The following is an 18,675-nucleotide window of genomic DNA, read 5'->3' as shown; positions in this document are numbered from 1 at the left end:
CCTGTGTTTCTCTTCCATGCAGCCAGGAAGCAGATTCATCCTCCCACCACGTATATTCATCAGGTGTTTTATGACCTCAGGTCCTACTCAAGGAAACATCCAACTTGTTTGATGGAAGATTTAACCAAGTAATGGTGTCATTAATAGCACCCATGATAAAAGTGGAGCATCACCCACGGTGATTGTATGGAGCATTGCATGATAACTGGGAGGTCTGTAAAATTGGCATAAAATTAACTGCAGCTGCACAATAGGTGGTTAAACTAGTTTTCTCATGCTGTAACTGAGTTAGCCCTCTTTAATACTCATTTAAGAATTCTTTCTCTTTTATAGGACCGTAATGTGCATGAGCCCATTCCTTTCCACCCTTCCTATTACTCTTCAGCAATGTCCTGTTTAATACCCTACTTTTATTTCTTATTCTTGCAGTTGATCTCCTCTCTTCATCTTGTGTCCTGGGAAGCTTAGCCAGGCACAGGGGAATGTCTTGAGGGAAAGTGGTGGGAAAGGAGCAGAACCAAACCAAAGTTGTTCTTCTGGTCCCATAGCACAGTGGGTTTCCCAGAGAACGATTGGCACAGAGCAGATTCCCCTCGTTCCATTTCTGTCTTTGTACCTCAGAATCCGCCGGTGTGGAGGCCACACGGAATGAGGTGATGTCATTTCTTCAGTCTCCCCAGGTTCTTATGTGGGATAAGGAGACATTATTACTCAGCTACCATGAATCTGGTCTGTAATCTATGTAAAACCTGGGAAATCTGAGTGATAAGGCTTTCCTGCATACGTGCTCGGTTCTGGTGACCACTTCAAGATCTCTTCCTAGTGGAGGGGAGAAAGAGCTAGATTTACCTTTGGTGAAAAGCTGTGTAGTTCAGCCTAAGTCCCCCTGGCTGAGCTGTCTGGTGTCTGGGAGCCTGTTTCCTAAACTGTGAGCAGCATCCCAAACCTCACATCAGCAGAGGTTGTAAGCAAAAGTTTACAAAGACATGAAGTGCAGTGTATCACTGTTACCAACGTACATCATTCAAAGCTCATGGATTTGTCACCCCAAGAACAAAACCAGAGCACCTGGGGCTCTCTTCCCAGTGGCTACCGTGTAAGGTCCCAAGGAATGGCTGTGCTTCTCTAAGCTGATCGGCAAAATACAAGGCAGAGAATGTCACTGTGTAGTGAAATTGTTCCTGGTGGAGCTCAAAGCTCGTGTTTTGGCCTGTCTGCAAGAGGAAATGATATGCTATTTGACTTAGATAATTCTGTGATACAGAACTTAACCATATCCCAATGCAGATCATTCCAATGGTCAACTGTTCACACTGCTAAAAATGCACCTTTTGCTTTTTAGCCTTTGGAATCAAACTTTTAGGATTTTCTGCACAGCTGTGAGGTTTTGAGACCTGTTTTAATTTTTAATGAGACTGGAATTCTTACACAATAGCGAGCTGCAGGGACATGGGGCTAGGAAGGAAGCATTGGATAACACAAGGCCAGCAACAGAAAGGATAGACTTGGAAGGACTGATGAACTACCTACTCCTTCCAGAAGGAAAGGGCCGTGGTGGAGTTGTACTGTTTTTACCAGCAGATGACTAAAGACAGTTTTCAGGAAAACAAATGCACCCTGATCAAAGAGACTCCTGCCTAGTGGAATGAAACAGACCGAGAATATATTGATCCATTTCAATGCTGCTAAGCTCCTCTTGGTCCCTGCTGAGCAGACGCCGCCTATCCCACCCACCTCTAATCTGAGCAGCTCGCTGTGTCTACCAGACCTGTTTGCAGCAAGGCTCTTTCAGGAGACAAAACCCTGCCCTGGGAGGCTGCACGTCTCAGAGGGCTCTTGGAAGGGGAGCAGAATTCCACGTCTGCCTCGGTCCACCCACGCAAACAGGAAGGGGACCGTGCCAGATGATAAGTCCAACTTACCATCCAGGGTAACCAGATGCCAGAGAGGATTGTTTTCATTTCCACGGGATTTCTAATTAAGGGACATGCTTTAACTGTGTTTTCAATGGCTGAACATCCAAATGACAGTTTGATATGAGCAATTTGTCTGGCCGGCGAGATAAATTCATGCCAAAGCTAAAGGATTTTCCGTTAGAAATGGGTGCACATCCTTCGCTGTGACTTGGATCAAACATTCATGTAACTAAAGAACCCCCTTTATGTAACAACTTATTTTAACCTTCATTTGCAGTTTCAGTGATCAAAGTCTCTCTTTCTCCTGGTTGGTCCCCAGCCGTGGGCTCTGCCAAATGCTTGGGTTTTTTTTTTTTTTACAGTTTTTTTTTTCTGAAGTCTCATTCTTGTTCCAATTTGATGAATGGAGGGAAATGTGCATTCCCATTTCTGCTGTCCCACCCAGACCTCATGAGCAGTAGCACTGGCTGACTGGCTCCTGGGGGAATTTGCTACCTACATAGCTGCTGGCTGGGCTGGCGCAGCTGCATTTCTTTTGAAGCTTTATGTTTTAGAGATGTGATTCATGGTCTTCAGAACAGGTAAAGTGAGGGAAGGTGCTGGTGGCTTTCTGCCTGAGGAAGTGAAGTGGAATGTGATGAGGCTATTAGCTGCCCTTTGTTTCTGCAGTATTGGAAATCCATCCAGTTGTGCCAGATGTTGCTGTGGTTAAGGGCACGCTGCCTTGTATCGTACTCACAGAAATAACTGGAAACCATGCTCATGATACGCACGGCTAGCAGAGGTGGTGTGGGCAAATGTTAAGTGGGTTTGTTCCTGTGTGAGACTGTCCTGATAACTTTGAGGGGTTTGGCTAGAAAGACTTTGATATTTAGTGCTGGTTGATGGGAACTGAGCTTTGAAGGTTACACGATTGCATGTTCTCCCTTCTCCCATCATCACACAGCACCATTCGAAACATGTCTGAGTGGAGAATACAGTTATTTTTGGTACTGTCCCAGAAACTTATCAGGTGAAATGCAATTAATGAATCAAGTGCTTAAAAATATCTGCCCAGAAGCAGCAGGTACTCTTCTGGTGACTGAGTACAAGAATTTCATTCAGAAGAACGGCACACACAGAGCTTTTCTGACCTCATCTCTTCACAGATTGTATTTCTCTTACTTCCAGGGATGTTATATTTTTGCTCTTCCCTTTAAAATATGCCTGCACCTTGGCAAATCAGAGCTGAAAAAAATCTCAATTTGCACGAGCTCAGTGAGGATTTAACTGAAATCCTTGCAGGGTTTGCCTGCCTCAGGTCTTCCTGTGTAGAACAAGCAGCCCACATAGTACTGGAGGGAGGCTGAGAGCCGGAGCAGAGGAGGCCAGAAAACACAGAGAAGGAATCCATGATTTAAATTGAGAGTGGACCAGAATGAACACAAAGGAAAGGGAAAGAAAGGAAGGGAATGAGGAGTCTTCCAAGGTTATGTCTGAAGCAGTGTGGTGGGGATGCCCAACAGAACTTGCAAGCAGATGGAGGCTAATAAGCCAAGGGAGACTGGGATAGAGCCTGCTGACTGGGAAAGGATGTGGGTGGCTGGAGGCAGGTAGCTGGGCGGGAGCAATAGTAATGGGAGTGTATGGGGTGGAAACAGTCCTCAGTGGTAGAGGAGGGAAGTGTAGCAGACCAAGTGCAGAGAAGGAAGCAGGGACAAGTTGCACCGGAGAGATTCAGGTTGATGTTAGGAAATAATTCTTCTCCAAGATAGTGGTCAGGCACTGGAATGGGCTGCACAGGGAGGTGGTGGAGTCACCATCCCTGGAGGTGTTCAGGAAATGTTGAGATGCTGTACTGAGGGACATGGGTTAGTGGGAGATATTGGTGGTAGGTGGACAGTTAGACTGGATGATCTTAGAGGTTTTTTCCAACCTTTATGATTCTGTGACAGAGAGCCAATGTGCATGGAAGAGATATGTAAATGGGACGCAAAGTGTTATAAAGAGGAGTGCCAGGAGCTCAAGATGGCTGCACAAATGGTGGTTTTCAAAGCAGGTCAGTTTGAAAGGGCTGTGCTGAAGGAGCCAGACTGTAGGACAGCAGGGGAAAAAGCACAGAATCATTTGAGTTGGAAGGGACCTTGAAAGGTCATCTAGTCCACAATGTGTTAATTTCTCTCCAAGCTGCAGCCACAGACACGACATCCCACCATTTTAGTTCCTCACCACCTCTGCTGCTTCTGTTGTCCATGACAGAGAATGTCTAAGGCCAGTTGAGGAAAAAAATGGGCTGATCATAGAAAGAAGGCATGTACGTCATTGCCTGCACTCTGAGGACTGAAGGCGTGGGCCATCTTGGGCTGTGCATTCTGTAAGTGTGGAGTGATTGAATTTGCAACTGTACTAACGTTTCTCTGAATGTAGTCTTGATAAATAGTGCAGGGCAATGGGCTGAGAAGATGGAGAAGGATTATACTGTTCAGAACGGAACGGCTTTAGCAGATAGCTAATTAGAGATAAGAGAAGTGGAGAGCACAAGGCTAATACATCATGGCTGAAATACCCACGTTTATTAATAAAGCCAACAGGGAAGGACTGTCTCTGTGTTCTTATTTTCTGTGTGTTTGATAGTCCCCAGAGACATCAAGGCTCCGGTGCTGGGCACTGAAAACTTTTACAGGAAGATGGTATTTGCATTAAGAAGCTCAGTTCAAATAGACAGGGCAGACACAGAGTGGGAGAGGAGCAAGAGCGCTGAGAGGTAAAGCAGGTGGCAATGGTTAGCAGCAGAGCTGATGGCTGGACTTCTGAATCCCAGGGCACTGATGTATCTGTTAAACTGTACTGTTTGCACTCGTACTGAAGCCAAAAGGAGGTCTGAGTAAATGCTCAAGGCTAAAAGCACTACGGGATGTCTGCCTCAGCGACCAGAATCTGAAATGGGCTGATTTTGCTTTTTTAAAGGAAAAAGCAAATGAATCCGTTCCTATTCTGAATGGTCCTCCTGCCATCGTGGCGCACAGTGAGCGCTGTGTTACCAAAGGAGAAATCCCATTAAAATCAGAAGGGCTGTGGCCCTGAGCCCTGGAGGGAGATGGAGACATACTGAAAGCTGTTTGTATTGGCTGAGAAACATGCAGGTTAATGGTACTTCTAGCATTTTCACGGGGCCTAGAAATGTCCTCCACGCTTCGCAAGACAGGTCAAATAAGTTGTTAATTACTACTCCTGCAGATTTATATAATGCAGCGCTGGGGCAGCAAGAACAGAAGCTTTGATTCCAGAGTAGAAGAGGGCGGTTCTAGCAGGGAACATGCCAGCTTTGTGCCCTCCCTGCCCGGAGCAGCCCCTTGCTCCTGCGGCCTCAATTCACACAATGTTGGTGTGCTCAGGTTCCCTACTAGATTTAGCAGGAGTTTATGCTAGTCTTTTGGTATACAAATCTCAAGTCGTCTTCCCTCCCATCAAAAAAGGCTGAGTGCCAATACACTGCAAGGTTTGCTTCCAGGATTTTGATGGTTGTTTTTAAGAATTGAAAGGATTTTGATGGTTGTTTTTAAGAAGTGAAAGTTTTGAAATCAATTTAAGTGAGTTTCCTTGCTTGACTAAAAGCCATAAAGCCATCAGAAGTGAATCTGGATGGTTTTGTTACAACTCATGGAGTGTAGGACAGCACATGTTTTAGCTGAGCTTATTTAGGACATCCTGCTACGACCAGCCTACGGAATGGTCAAATTTCATTAAAGTAACATTCAGACTATTTGTACTCAATTAAACGTTTATTTAAAGTTTCCTCTTGATTTACTGATGCAAATGCATTGTTCATTTTTCACATACCAAGCGCCGTTGCTTGGTCTCAAGGGAATTATTGTTATAAATTTAACAACTGTGACATATTAAAAAGCACATTTAAGGAAGAAATTAAGGGCTGGAAGGATGTGACCAAATGTTTCCGTTGCGTTTGGCCAAAATGTCACTGAAATGCCAACCTGATTTTAACAGGAGTGAAAATCAGAACTTTCAGAGCTCGTCTTGCCTACCAAGGAGATAAAATAATCCTTGTCTGCATCAATAGCAGGCGCACATCCATTGCACTTGCCAGAAAAGCATTTCCTAAGTTTTATTTTCATTTTGGAAACTACTTTTAACTGCTGGCTAATTAAGGTGTTAGCTCTGTGCTGTGCAGCTGATTAGCAAGGAGGAAGTCAATAGCTCAGAGCATGGAAGCAAAAATGTTCAAATGAGAAGCCTCATGGAGGCACCTGTATCCCTAATTAATGGCCAGGCAGGAATGTCAGGAACAGCTTTTTCAGGAAGTTCTTTGAAAGTCAGCCCTCAAACCGAGCAATGAAAAATAGGAAATGGTTTTAAACTGAGACAGGGGAGGTTTAGGTTGGAGATGAGGAGGAAGTTTTTCCCCCAGAGGGTGGTGACGCACTGAACAGGTTGCCCAAGGAGGCTGTGGATGCCCCATCCCTGCAGGCACTCAAGGCCAGGCTGGATGTGGCTCTGGGCAGCCTGGGCTGCTGGTTGGCGACCCTGCACATAGCAGGGGGTTGGAACTGGGTGAGCACTGTGCTCCTTTGCAACCCAGGCCATTCTGTGATTACTTCTAAGAAACACAAACCTATTGTCAAAGTGAATTGGGAAGGGTGCATGTGCAAGCCTGTGGAACTGTGTCCGTGCTTATTTTCCTGTAGTTTTGGTTGCCTTGGTAGGTTATCAGAACAAGATTGTTCCAAGGGCTGCAAAAGCCTCTTAGGGCGCTCAGGGCAATGGCCTTGATGCTGGTGCTAAGTGTTCATAGTATCCTAGAATGGCCTGGGTTGAAAAGGACCACAAAGGACAGGCCTCAGTGATGGCTGTGTCTCCCACAAGCAGGGTGGGGTGCTCTTGCTTCTACAGCAATACATGGAGGATTTTGTTTGTTTAATTCTCCTGCCAGGTTGTGATATGGTATGTCCAGGAAAATATCTTTTTTTTCCTCTTTGGTTTGAATCTGTTGATTATTTTCAGTTCTACTAAAAAAAGACAATTTTTATTGTCTTTTTTTAATAATTTTTATAATAAATATAATAAATAATTAACAAAACAAAGTGTATGAAAAATCTGGTGGTTGGCCACCCTGCCCACAGCACGGGGCTTGGGTCTCAACAATCTTTAAGGCCCCTTCCAACCTAAGCCATTCTGATTCCATGAAAAAAAGCATGCTTGAGAATTGCAATCACCCTAACCTCTATGTTTTCCTGAATTTTCTCCACTGAAGAGCTTTGTCCTGCCTTGTCTGGAACGTGTGCATTGTATCTCAGTGCACATGGCAGCCTGTGACCAGCTGTGGGACCATGTGGGAAAGGACTGCTTTGTCTGCGTAGGGGATGGTGCAGCAGCAGCTCCTTTGGGCAGTTCAAGGGCATGTGCTCAGCTTCCCAGACATCATTATGGAGATATTAGGGCCCATGGCTTGGCAACAGCTGTGACATTAAAATGTATAAGATGGTACCAAAGGAAGCACTCGGCAAAATGTGTTTGGCTTCCCTAGACATAAACAAGAAATTTTCTCTACAATGGTAAGTTAGGGCTGGGGGTGAGTCACTAATATATTTAGAAGGATGTCCTCTCCGGAGACCACAGCTGGCTAAATTAAGCCAAGAGAGTGCAACCCTTGTGGCTGAGGGGCACAGTGGGGAATTCCCAGGTGGCTTCCTGAGATCTGTGTGTTACACACCACTGCCATCCTGAATCTGTGCTGGACAGACTTTCCAGTGCTAGAAATAGACGTGGCCCTTTGCTATCTGTGCAGATAAGGTGATTTGTAGCAGCTGAAGTGTTGTCTTCAGGAGCAGATGTACAAGTGAGAAGGTATGTTAGTCATATGGATTTCTGGTAGCTAAAGGGAGATACCCGCCATGGAATTCAAAGGGCACTTCAAGCATTCTATGGCTCTCTGGAGATAAATGTAGTTTTTGCATCTGATAAGCCAGTTCTGAAACTCAGATTTCCACTTTGGCATTCATTAACCTACAGTTCAGCAGCTTTTATCATAGAATGGCCTGGGTTGCAAAGGAGCACAGTGCTCATCCAGTTCCAACCCCCTGCTATGTGCAGGGTCGCCAACCAGCAGACCAGGCTGCCCAGAGCCACATCCAGCCTGGCCTTGAATGCCTGCAGGGATGGGGCACCCACAGCCTCCTTGGGCAACCTGTTCAGTGCGTCACCACCCTCTGTATTTTATATCTGACCCAGGCTATAAAATGAGTTCTTTATGTTACGCTTCGCTTTCAAAAAGAAAGTGTGGTGAGGATGTAGTGTCATAGTTCAGAAAAATCCACAGCAATGACCTGCAGCTTGGAGAAGCATATCTTCATTCTTGAATGATGCAGTAACTGCTGAACTTGTACAGCTGATTGTACAAAAATATTTATTTCACTGAAATTAATTCCAGCACACTTCTGGCTGCTTCTTTTAGAACTCTTCCTTGTTCCTTCGTTTGGCTCTTGATGAGGTGAGAGCTGCAGCGGGGCATGTAGAGACTCTTGTTTGCAATAACATCACTCTGCAGCGCAGTCTGGTGAGGAGGACCATAAGGCTCTACGTGGCCGTATGCACTGACACACCAACACCACGATGTCGAAATACGGACGGGAAAGACTTCACATCTGCCTGGTAATGTAACAAAGCAACATTAACATTTTCATGAAATGTTCTGAAAGCGGTTTGGTTTGGCTCGCCATTCGCATACTGAAGCCAAAGAGACTGTCCTGAGAGTGGTGCAAGCAGAGAAGCAATACGGTGTAGTAAATGAGGCTGCAGGATCTGAAGTGCTATTTTAATAAGGCAGTAAATGTGGCAGAGCATTGTAAAATCCCTCGTTTTTCTGCCTGTGCCCACGTACTTGAAACAAGGCAAGAACGTCCTGCACAGCACACGGTATAGTTTAGGGGCGTAGTTTTCATCCTGATGGTCCCTGTGAAGTTCACAGGAAGTTCAACTTTTACTTGATATACTTTATTCTGATTTATTTGCTAATTTTATCAGTTATCCAAAGTTTAAAAAATAGGTGTTGGTCAAGAACTGCAAGGTGATCACTGTAAACACCCAAAGAAGAAGGATAGAGAATGAACTTAATTCCAGTCTGCCTATCAGGGAAAAAAAAGGTATCAGCAGGGATTTTTAACCCAGCAGCAGAAGAAATAACACGAACTGGTAGTTCACAACCTTGGGATTAACAGTTCTGAGCAGGAAAATTTAAACGGATATGAACACTGAACAATTATACGTTGCATTTTACAAAGGGATGCCTGAATGCTTCCTTAACAGCCTTGCAGGGAGGATACTCTAATTCAGCCACTGTGTAGGTGGGTAAGTGCAGGAACTGGAGGTTGGAATCCCACTGCTCCTGGGACAGAAGTTGAATCAGAGTGGTTATAAGAATCCCTTCAACCCCTGATGATTCTTACTGCAGCTGGACTTCCCTCACTGAACCTGCTGAGGTCCCTGGTAGCTCTGTGTGTGCTCTCCTGGACAGGTTTTTGTTTGCATGCTAGTTTGGGAAATATTTGTTCTTCATATGTGTGCTTGTATTTACATGTGAACAAGAGCATTTATTCTTCATCAGCCTTTGTTCTCCTATTTTTAAAAGGGTTACTCGTCCCTTCAAAGATTAGAATCAGCTTTATCTGATTTAGGTGACATTCTCACCCCATGAGCAGCAAGAAATTGAAATGAACCGTTTCTGGAATGAGCTGTTGTTGATCCAGGCTGTCCAACAAGTACTTGAATAACAAATATCTCTTACCAAACCAGTGTTGGTTTATGAACAGAGAAAAAGAATGAAGTTCGTTGGATTGCTTGTTTGCAAAACACAGTTCAGCCCTTTCTTTGCCAAAGTCTAGCTGTCAGGAACTAGATCCTTAACTGCTAAACCAACTCAACTCATTGACTTCAGTGGGGAGGTGGTGATCTACACTAAGTGATCATCGAGACTCAAGAGTGCAGCAAGACAGCAGTGTGAAAAATACAAATGGGAGGGGGGAATGGTAGCGAAACGTTTCAGGGTAGCCAGAGAGATTTCTGGGATAAACTGCAGATACAGTCTGTTTTCTGCAAAGATAAGTTTTTTGGGTTCTTTTTTCATCTCTTATCTCCTATTTCTCTCAGTGCTCACAAAGATCAAATGTGAAGCAAAACTTGTAAGGAGGGGGAAGGTTAGCACAAGCGATGCAGCAAGGGGGTATGGACAACTTTAGAAACAAATCTCTTCGTCTTGACAATTTTAGCCCTCGTTTTTATCAGCTGGTTCTATTGGAGTGTTACCACCAGCTAGAAAAATTGCCATGCTGATGTTTCCTGTAATGTACTATCACCGTTGCAGGAGCACCATCTGATCAGATACATCAGATTTTCCACTGAAGTTGTGTTTATTGGCTTAGCAGTGCAACTGGCTTGAGTGTAAAAAAATCCCAGCAATTTCACATGTTTGAAACTAAATCATTTGCTTGATCTTGTCTTCTCCGGTTTGGTCATAAGACAGTTGCATAAGGAGGCATCAGGCCCAAAGAGAGAACACCATGAAACAGGCAGTTCTTCAGACTGAGTGGGCACTGCTGTAATATTCTGCACTGGTATGGGGGTGCAGAATTTTGTTGCTTTTAAACATGTATTTGTCTTTGGATAGACATAAGGTGGAAACTCTGTATCCTTGAACTCAATGCAGATTTGAAATGGGCCGAGCTCAGGAGCTGGTTCTGTATTAGCAGATGGGCATAGAGGCAGTGCTGAGTCACGCAACCGTATAAGGAAAATGCACTCATCTGAATGAAACAACCTGAGGAGTAAGGCAACTAGGATGTCATTGCCTTGCACTGAGAATGCAAGAAAGAGTGGATAATAGCAGGGCAAGGGGAAATGGTTTCAAGTTGAAGGAGGGAAGGTTTAGGTTGGATGTCAGGGGAAGTTCTTTATTCTGAGAGTGGTGAGGTGCTGAACAGCTGCCCAGAGAGGCTGTGGATGCCCCGTCCATCCCTGGAGGTGTTCAAGGCCAGGTTGGATGGGGCCCTGGGCAGCCTGGGCTGGTATTACATGTGGAGGTTGGTGGCCCTGCCTGTGGGGGGGGGTTGGAGCTTCGTGATCCTTGAGGTCCCTTCCAGCCCGGGCCATTCTGTGATTCTGTGACAGTGGGTCTCTTGGCATGTCAAGGTGTGAAGGTCTGAAAATTAAGCAGGTGACCGGAGGGCTCAGCTGGGCTGGAGAGGAATCTTGGTGAAGAAGTTCCCCTCCTGTCAGAATGGTAAAATCCATCCTTCAGCACCGAGAAACCTTTTTTTAATGTTTCTGGGGAGAATTTGCTATCATTTAGCATTCATGGCACTTGGGAAGAGGAATTAAATAAGGCAGGTAATCAAGGGTTAATGGCATTATTTATTGGCAATGTTGTAATGTTTAGAGGCCTTTCCTTCTTTTTTTATGGCTTATAGAAATATATAAGCGTAGACAGTTCTTTTCCAAAACACTTTAGTTTAAGAACGCTGTTAACATAACAGAAATACCCCCCAAAATGTGAAGCAAGACCTCTGTTCTAGTGAGCAGATACTAGCTGCTACTCAGGTACTCAGGATATGCCAATGACTTCACTTACTGCTCACCTGCCTCTCATGTTTCATGGTTGAAAAAAATGTTGGTATGAGATTTTTGAATTACTTCTGCAGCAAGTAATGCCTGCAGAAGTGCTTTGAGAGAGTTGGTCTGTAAAGTTATGTGAATGCCAGGGCATACATAGCATCATGGAATCATTAGGGTTAGAGAAGACCCCCAGGATCATCTAGTCCAACTGTTGACCCATCACTGCTAGGCCCGCTACCTTCATTAACACTTTAATAGTTAAGGAGCTGGTGAATCTCGTTCCAACCATAGGAGGCATTTTTAATAAACTTACGTGGAAGGTGACAGAAATGTGGATGTTGGCTGTAGAGTTTTAAAGCACCTTAAAAATGAGGACGTTAATCAAGGGCTTCTCCATTGTCCTGCCGCATTGCAGAATCCCTTACACGTATAGCCCAGCGCACTCCATCGAAGCCATCACAGCTGAACGTTTGGCCCATGAGATGTATCCACAATACTGTAAATTCCTAGGGAAAGAAATTCTTTGCCTCCATTAGCATTTCAACACACACTCGCTACAGAGATCTCACTGGGGGTAAAGCATTAAAATCCTTTCAAAAGTGGTTTCGTTGGCTAATTAGACAATAAACATAAACCTGATGCATCCAGCTGTACAAATAAAACGTGACTTTAAAGTTTCATGTCCTGTGTGCAGAGTAGGCTTGAACTTGGAGCCAAGGCGGGCCGCGGGAAGGTGGCTGGCGTACAGCTCCGTACTGCAACCTCGGGAGAGCTGAAAGAGAGTTTATTTTAAGTGTAACTCAAAGGAACTAAGTACCAGTTACCACAAATAGGGTGATCTTTATCTTCCTTTGTTGGCTTGTGTGGAGGGAAAGGAATCTCAAACGAGTTGCGCAGCCGCAGGCTTCACAGAGCGGATATCTCCCTCACATTGCTGACATGGCTCTCATTTTTTGGGTGCTACCTTACTGCTGAAGGAAATTAACAGGTCGTTTCAGTGCCCTCTTACGCCCTTGGCTCCCGGTAGGTGTGATCGAGTAGCTCAATGCTCACACAAGTGACGTTTCTGCCCTCCTGCAGTCGGTGAAGGGGAGTTGGGTTCCCCCGGTGCAGCTCTTTGGCGGTCTCGGAGCGGCACCTGTAAGCGCTCACTGTGAGAGATTGCTAATGTGCTAATTACCCGGGACCCAAAAATGCAAGCTGTAAACAAATGAGGACTGTATTTATAATCAATCAATTTTATGACCTTCTGATGGTGATGATATCAGTGGAGTTTACATTGGGAGCCCTTGTACTCCTCCAGGGCAGCTGTGCCCTTATGTTTTCGTTACAACTCGAAGAAGATTTTGCTAATTTACTTTATAGTAAGAGTGCTTAGGAAAAATATTACCTCCCCCAAACAGCTGAGCCCGTTACCAAGTCTCATTTTTAAATAAGGCAAACACAGGGACTGTCAGTACCTTGAGGCTGTATTGTCAGGTGACGGGCTGTTTTCAAAACATCCATGGCAGAAAGTAATGACTTCAGAGCAAAATATTGTTCTCATTGGTATAAGTTGCCGTGAGACAAATCCCACACCCTCTGATGTCAATGGAAAGACTCCGTTTGACTTCAAAGAAGGCTGGATCGGGCTCTTAAAGAAAAGTTGCCATCGTAAAACACCACAAATGCTTTATGGTTCATGTGCTTAAAAATCCTCTGCTCAACGGTGATCTTCTGCACAGCTTACCTGGCTACGTGCAACTTGGAATTTTGGTGTTTGCTTTGCAGTGGATTTATGACAGAAGAATGCCCGTAAAGTCTGATTTGTGAAGTGTTAAAATGATGTCCTGGAAAGCCATGCGATGCCAAAGTATACAAGATGCCCTGCAATACCTCAGCTCGAGGAAGGCTGTCCAACTTCCCCGATGTTACTAAGTTCTCACAAAGAAAAACAATGCTGCTTAACCATAGACAGATGTATTAAAAATAGCTAGATATTGTGCCCTTGTTCTTTTATTGGAGTCATTAGCTTTTCAATCTAAATTCAGATCAGAGTTTGAGGACAGAACTGTTTCCTGCATTTCCCAAAGCTTTCATTTGAGCAACTTTTAAGAGTGGGCAGGATGGGGGCCTCAGTGTCCATGCTTATGAGCCCCTGGAGCTGAAAGCCCAGAGATAACTTTATTAGCTCCAGACCAGCAGCAGATGCAAGCTATTCAGCATCATTTCTTTCTCTCAGTGTTGCGCCCTGCTCTAAACATGGGTCATAAATGGGATTTGTTTCTTAGGGTTGTTTAGGATGTGGTTGATCAGAGCTCCATGTAGTCCTGTGTCATATCCCCAGTGCCCACACAGCTGAGAGGGCCTCACTGGAGCCCTGAGGCTGGATGATCCATGAGGTTACTCACCAAAAGGTGCTCGGGAGCGCTCCTACAAGTGAGTGCTTTGTTCATGCGGTGGAGCTTGGGGAGGTGTTCCCCCATCCCCCGGAGATGTGTGGCTTCCCTGGGCTGCAGCATGGAGCAGAGGGCTCTGAGAGCCCCTGGGAGAATGCTGCCCTCAGCTCAGCAAGCTGAGCCTTGGCGGCCTGTTTGCAGGGCAGGCAGCCGGCCAGACAGCTGGCCTGCCATGGCAAAGACAGTGTCTGGCCTTTTTAAAAGAGAAGCTTGCTAGATTTATGTGCGGGAATGGATGTAGTCCTTCTGGAGTTGATGCGGCCTAATGAATGAGATGGGGAGTAAAATACTTTCGGCTTACTATCAGGGGTTAACGATTCCTGCCCTCTCTGCTCTCCCCTGCTCACGTTTTCCCCCTCCTCCAGCCCCATTCCCCCTGCTGCGCCTCTGTTTCCCGAGCAGTGGCACCACCTGGTTTGTTTTCTGTGTCAGGTATATTACAGACTGTCTGTCAGAGGTTAACTGCCACAGCTCAGCCTGTTTCCATGTTGGACCTGATCTAAACTCCCTCCCTGCCCTAGTGCCTCTTGTTTAGGTTCCCAAAATGTGACGGTACATGGAGAAAGTAGGTTTTTTGGTCCTTTTTAGTTGTTTGGTGGTCAAGAGGATTGCCTCTCTGCATGTTCATGGGCTTGGGAACCCACTGCGTGCCTCTGCAACTCTCTGCCTGTGTGCTGAAGTTTGAGACATCCTGCAGAATGCACTGAAGTGGAGATGTGGCACTGAGGGACCCGGTCACTGTGGGAGTGGGTTGGGGTTGGGCTTGGAGATCTTGGAGGTCTTTTCCTACCTCAATGATTCTATGATTCCTGGAGGTTTTTAAAAGTCACCTAGAAAAATGTCATCTGGCTCATGAGCTCTCCTTGGTAGTCACCGACAGAAGCCTGGATACAGGGCTGCTCAGTGGTCTCAGTACTGTGTATCTCATAACTGTCCCACAAACTACACACAAGCACATCCTTTCTTACTGTAAAAGCCTTCAGGGCCAGACTAAACCTTTCCATGTATCAAATCATCAGTGTGTGAAAGGAATATCAGCATAAAACTGAGACTGATATGACCCCCTTGTACATGTGCACTGGGATAGAGACCTGTATTTGTATCTCCACATGCTGTTTTGTCCTTGGACTACTGCCTCGTGTTGTAAATCATATCATAGAATCCTAGAATGGCCTAGAATCCACAATGCTTATCCAGTTCCAACCCCCTGCAATGTGCAGGGTCGCCAACCAGCAGCCCAGGCTGCCCAGAGCCACATCCAGCCTGGCCTTGAATGCCTGCAGGGATGGGGCATCCACAGCCTCCTTGGGCAACCTGTTCAGTGCGTCACCACCCTCTGGGTGAAAAACTTCCTCCTAATATCGAGATTATTGTCTGTGAGATTCCTTTCTCTGCTGGTGCTGCATCTGGGAATTGTGTGATGAACAAGGGACTGGATGGTCCCAGCATTAAGGCCTTGTAATGCTGGCTGGGAAAATGGGGCAGTTCCCAGGTGGGGCTGACCCTTAACTGGATGTTTCCTGGGGGCCACTGTTTGTATGCTGATCACCTTCTGCGTCCCTGACTTACGATCCTACAAAATCTGATATGCAGCACTACAAAGGACCACCAGCAGCCACTTTATTCGAGGCGAGCGGTATGCTGAGTGCATGAAGGAGTACATAATGCTAAGTGCCGTGAATAATCATGCCCAAGGCATATCGAATTGGGCTCTGAAAATTAATGGGCACTTTTGACCTCCTGTCTGTGTCTCAGCTCCTTGCCTATAAAATGGGAAGTGTACCACTTTCCCATTTTGCGGGGTGAAAAGTAATTAATTAATAGTTGGCAAGCACTCATATATTACACTGAAATGCTCTTTAGAAAAACCTAGGGAGAAATGATTAATCTGGCCTTCAGCTTGGGCTGCAAAAGAGGAGATAGAAAGACACAGTGCATAGTGAGGGGGAGCAAAATACTGAATAGCTGCTCATTCATTCAGCACTATTCACTGTGTGTGAATAAGGTTACATAAAAATGGCCTGAAATGATGCTGTAATTAAGGACCACATCATGAAACATAGCACAGGGGAGCTGTAGTGAGATGTCTGCTTCTCTTAATTGGCCATGCTGGATTTTGAAATCTAAATGTGTATTTTTTTGTTAAATGCCATTTTAAGTGGGGTTCCTCGGGGCAGAAAGCTTTTGTTCAAATAGAGGTCTTGATTTTGATTAGCCATGAATTGCTTCCCCTTAGCCTTTCAGCCTTTCAGAGGGATGAATTCTTAGAAGGCTGTGCCCAGAAGTAACACATTCACCAATACAGGTACAAACAGGGCTTCAGAGAAAGAGTCAAACTGTGTGAATCTGGGGAAAAGCCTTCTATTTATATAGCTTTAGTCACTGAATCAGAAACAGAAACTTATGTCAAGTGACTCAGAGAAGAGAGCACATTCCTGGATTAATAGTTACAGAGATCAGCTAAAATCAAAGCTATAATTCAAGGTTACTTATGTAATCCACTGGATAATTCTGGTAAATCGTAAACTGCAAAGTCTCAGTACAAGTTTTTGATGTTAAGGTTTTATTTTTTTCCAAGTGATGAAAAGAGGATACAGAATACAATGAATTAATTGTCAACTACTGCAGTTAAGTTTCCTAACTGGAACAGTAGGCAAAAGGATGGAGCTTGGCGATGCAGAGCAGCATAGAGGAAGCATGTTCTTAGCTCAGAAGTATCAACAGAACTATAGTGGGTAATAATAAACAATGCTGTTGTTGATGTGCATTTTGCAAAGGTTAGGGTTGATTTTTATCGCCAGAAATATTTTTCCTTGGAGCTGCATTTGCTGCATTTTTCCAAGTATTTTGTGTTGCCTATTAGCCTCTGGAACACTAGAGAATCTCTAACATCACTGAGTGTCTCTTTGCCAAGTTCCAGGAATAGAAGAACAGCTACCAAGAAAGGTCGTTCTTCTGATATTCCAGCTTGCACAGTGAAATGCAAAGCATTTGAAAAATAAGTCTGGGAACTTGGCTAATGCTCCTTGGGGATTACCCATCCGCAACCCATCGCCTCTTTCACAGAGCAGATGGCAGAATTGAAATGGGTAGGTTTCAAGCAGGACACGCTCCTGGACCGGTTTCATACGTCCTCACCAAGGAACACAACATCTCGCTCGGATGGTGCGTGACATCAGACTGTCCTTTGCCATCTTCCTCCCAGGCATGTGGCTACCAGACGCTGACTCACGCACACATGAAGAGGAGACCGTTCCCATCTCATGGTCTTGTGGTACTGTCAGACCAAAGCAAGCCGCTTCCGAGCAAGGCACATGGGTCCCCTCAGCTGCTGCCATCTGGGCTATGTTGTGATGACAAAAGACAGAACGTGTGACCATCTTTCAGGTCTAACTGCTATCCGGAGGACAAGGAGAGCTGTACCTCTTACAGGAGGTCCTTTTAATGCTTCTGATCTTGATCCCTTCTGAATTTCTTTTGTACTTAGGAGTGCTTGGCAGGCTAGGAGCTAATGCAAATCAGTTTCAAATTTATCCTGATGAATTTCTAAGTTTATCACTGTAGGCTAAGCACAGCGCCAACCCAGCCAAAGATGTGAACCAGGGTTGTAGGTTAGCTCTGGCTGTTTTTTTCTTTGCCTTACTCGGACCCATGCAGATGGATAAGGGTTGTTCTTTGGCTCAGAGAGTATGAAGTAGTGCCTTCAGCCTGGATAGGAATGCAACAGGTGCTATAAAGGGAGAAAACAAATCGGTGAGTGGAAGGCACTCCTTCCAAAGCACCACTCTGTGTTCCCATCCCACAGTCCTTTGCAATCCCAGGGAAAGACTCTGGTTTACCTCTGCAGTCCTTGTGCCCCTTCAATTTGAGTAACGCTGCAGGTTTTTCCAGACACCCTTACATAACAGGGAGGTGACCCATAACTGAACTAATAAACATGACCGGTTTTGCTCCTGGAGATCAGACTTCACTGTCTTGGACAGTTTTACCATCCGTTTTGATTATTCCATAGTCAGGGTCCTGAAATTTTCTCCCATACTGTTATTTCTCTTTTATGTTTAACCAGCCCCTCATTAACCGTGAATTGATAATCATTTTTTATGAAGCTGCTTTCTTTTGACCCACACAAACAATTAATAGTTATTCTTAGAGCTAGAGTGTAATGCCTCGCATGCAGCTGCCTTTGATTATCATGTTTTGGAGGCCTCTCTGTTATTTTGCCCTCTCAGGAAAGCCTTATATGATGGTATAGTCCCAGATAGCACCGCACAAACTTTATTAAGTCTGAAGGAACAGAGCAGGACCAGTTGTCAGGAGCTGGAGGCTGCGGCCCTGTTGTGTGGCTATTTACTTGCCCATGACTGCTGTCAAGGAAAAACTGAAATTCAATGACAAAGAAGTGGTGTTGGAGTTTCTGCTGATGGATCTTGAGTCCTGGTGACAGCCAACATGGCTCTTAAGAGCAAGCCATTCAGATTTTTCCTTTTTCCACGTTTACCACGTTGTTGCATAGGGTTGTGGGTGTAAAGCTGCAAGCCAGATAGCTGGGGAATGATGTGAACTGACTGGGTTTGCTGGTGCTTGGGAGCACAGTGCCTCATTTTGGAGCTCGCATTTGGGATTTCTCCTGCGTAAGCCTGGAGCAGCCTTGTTGGCTTGCAAGGCTGCCATGAAAATCATCTGCTTGAATTTTTTCACTTGTTCATTTGCTTTTCCTTAAA

The 18,675-nt window shown here is 45.1% G+C and overlaps 1 long non-coding RNA gene across 17 annotated transcripts in view; it reads left to right on the top strand.

Moving 5' to 3' along the window:
* Window positions 1–18,675, top strand: part of LOC101751884 — a 144,685-nt gene that overhangs the window by 92,219 nt on the left and 33,791 nt on the right. For 12 of the 17 annotated variants that reach the window (XR_005860435.2, XR_006939392.1, XR_006939391.1 and 9 more), the window contains one exon: window positions 8,365–8,561. The exons of the other annotated variants lie outside the window; for them this stretch is intronic. This is a non-coding gene — a long non-coding RNA (uncharacterized LOC101751884). The remainder of the gene's footprint in view (window positions 1–8,364; window positions 8,562–18,675) is intronic. 17 annotated transcript variants of the gene reach the window in all.

This window comes from Gallus gallus, chromosome 5 (assembly GCF_016699485.2).
Source record: "Gallus gallus isolate bGalGal1 chromosome 5, bGalGal1.mat.broiler.GRCg7b, whole genome shotgun sequence".
NCBI classification, from domain to species: Eukaryota; Metazoa; Chordata; class Aves; order Galliformes; family Phasianidae; genus Gallus; species Gallus gallus.
The sequence above is the reverse complement of the archived record's forward strand: the minus strand, read 5'-3'. Positions and strand labels throughout refer to the sequence as shown.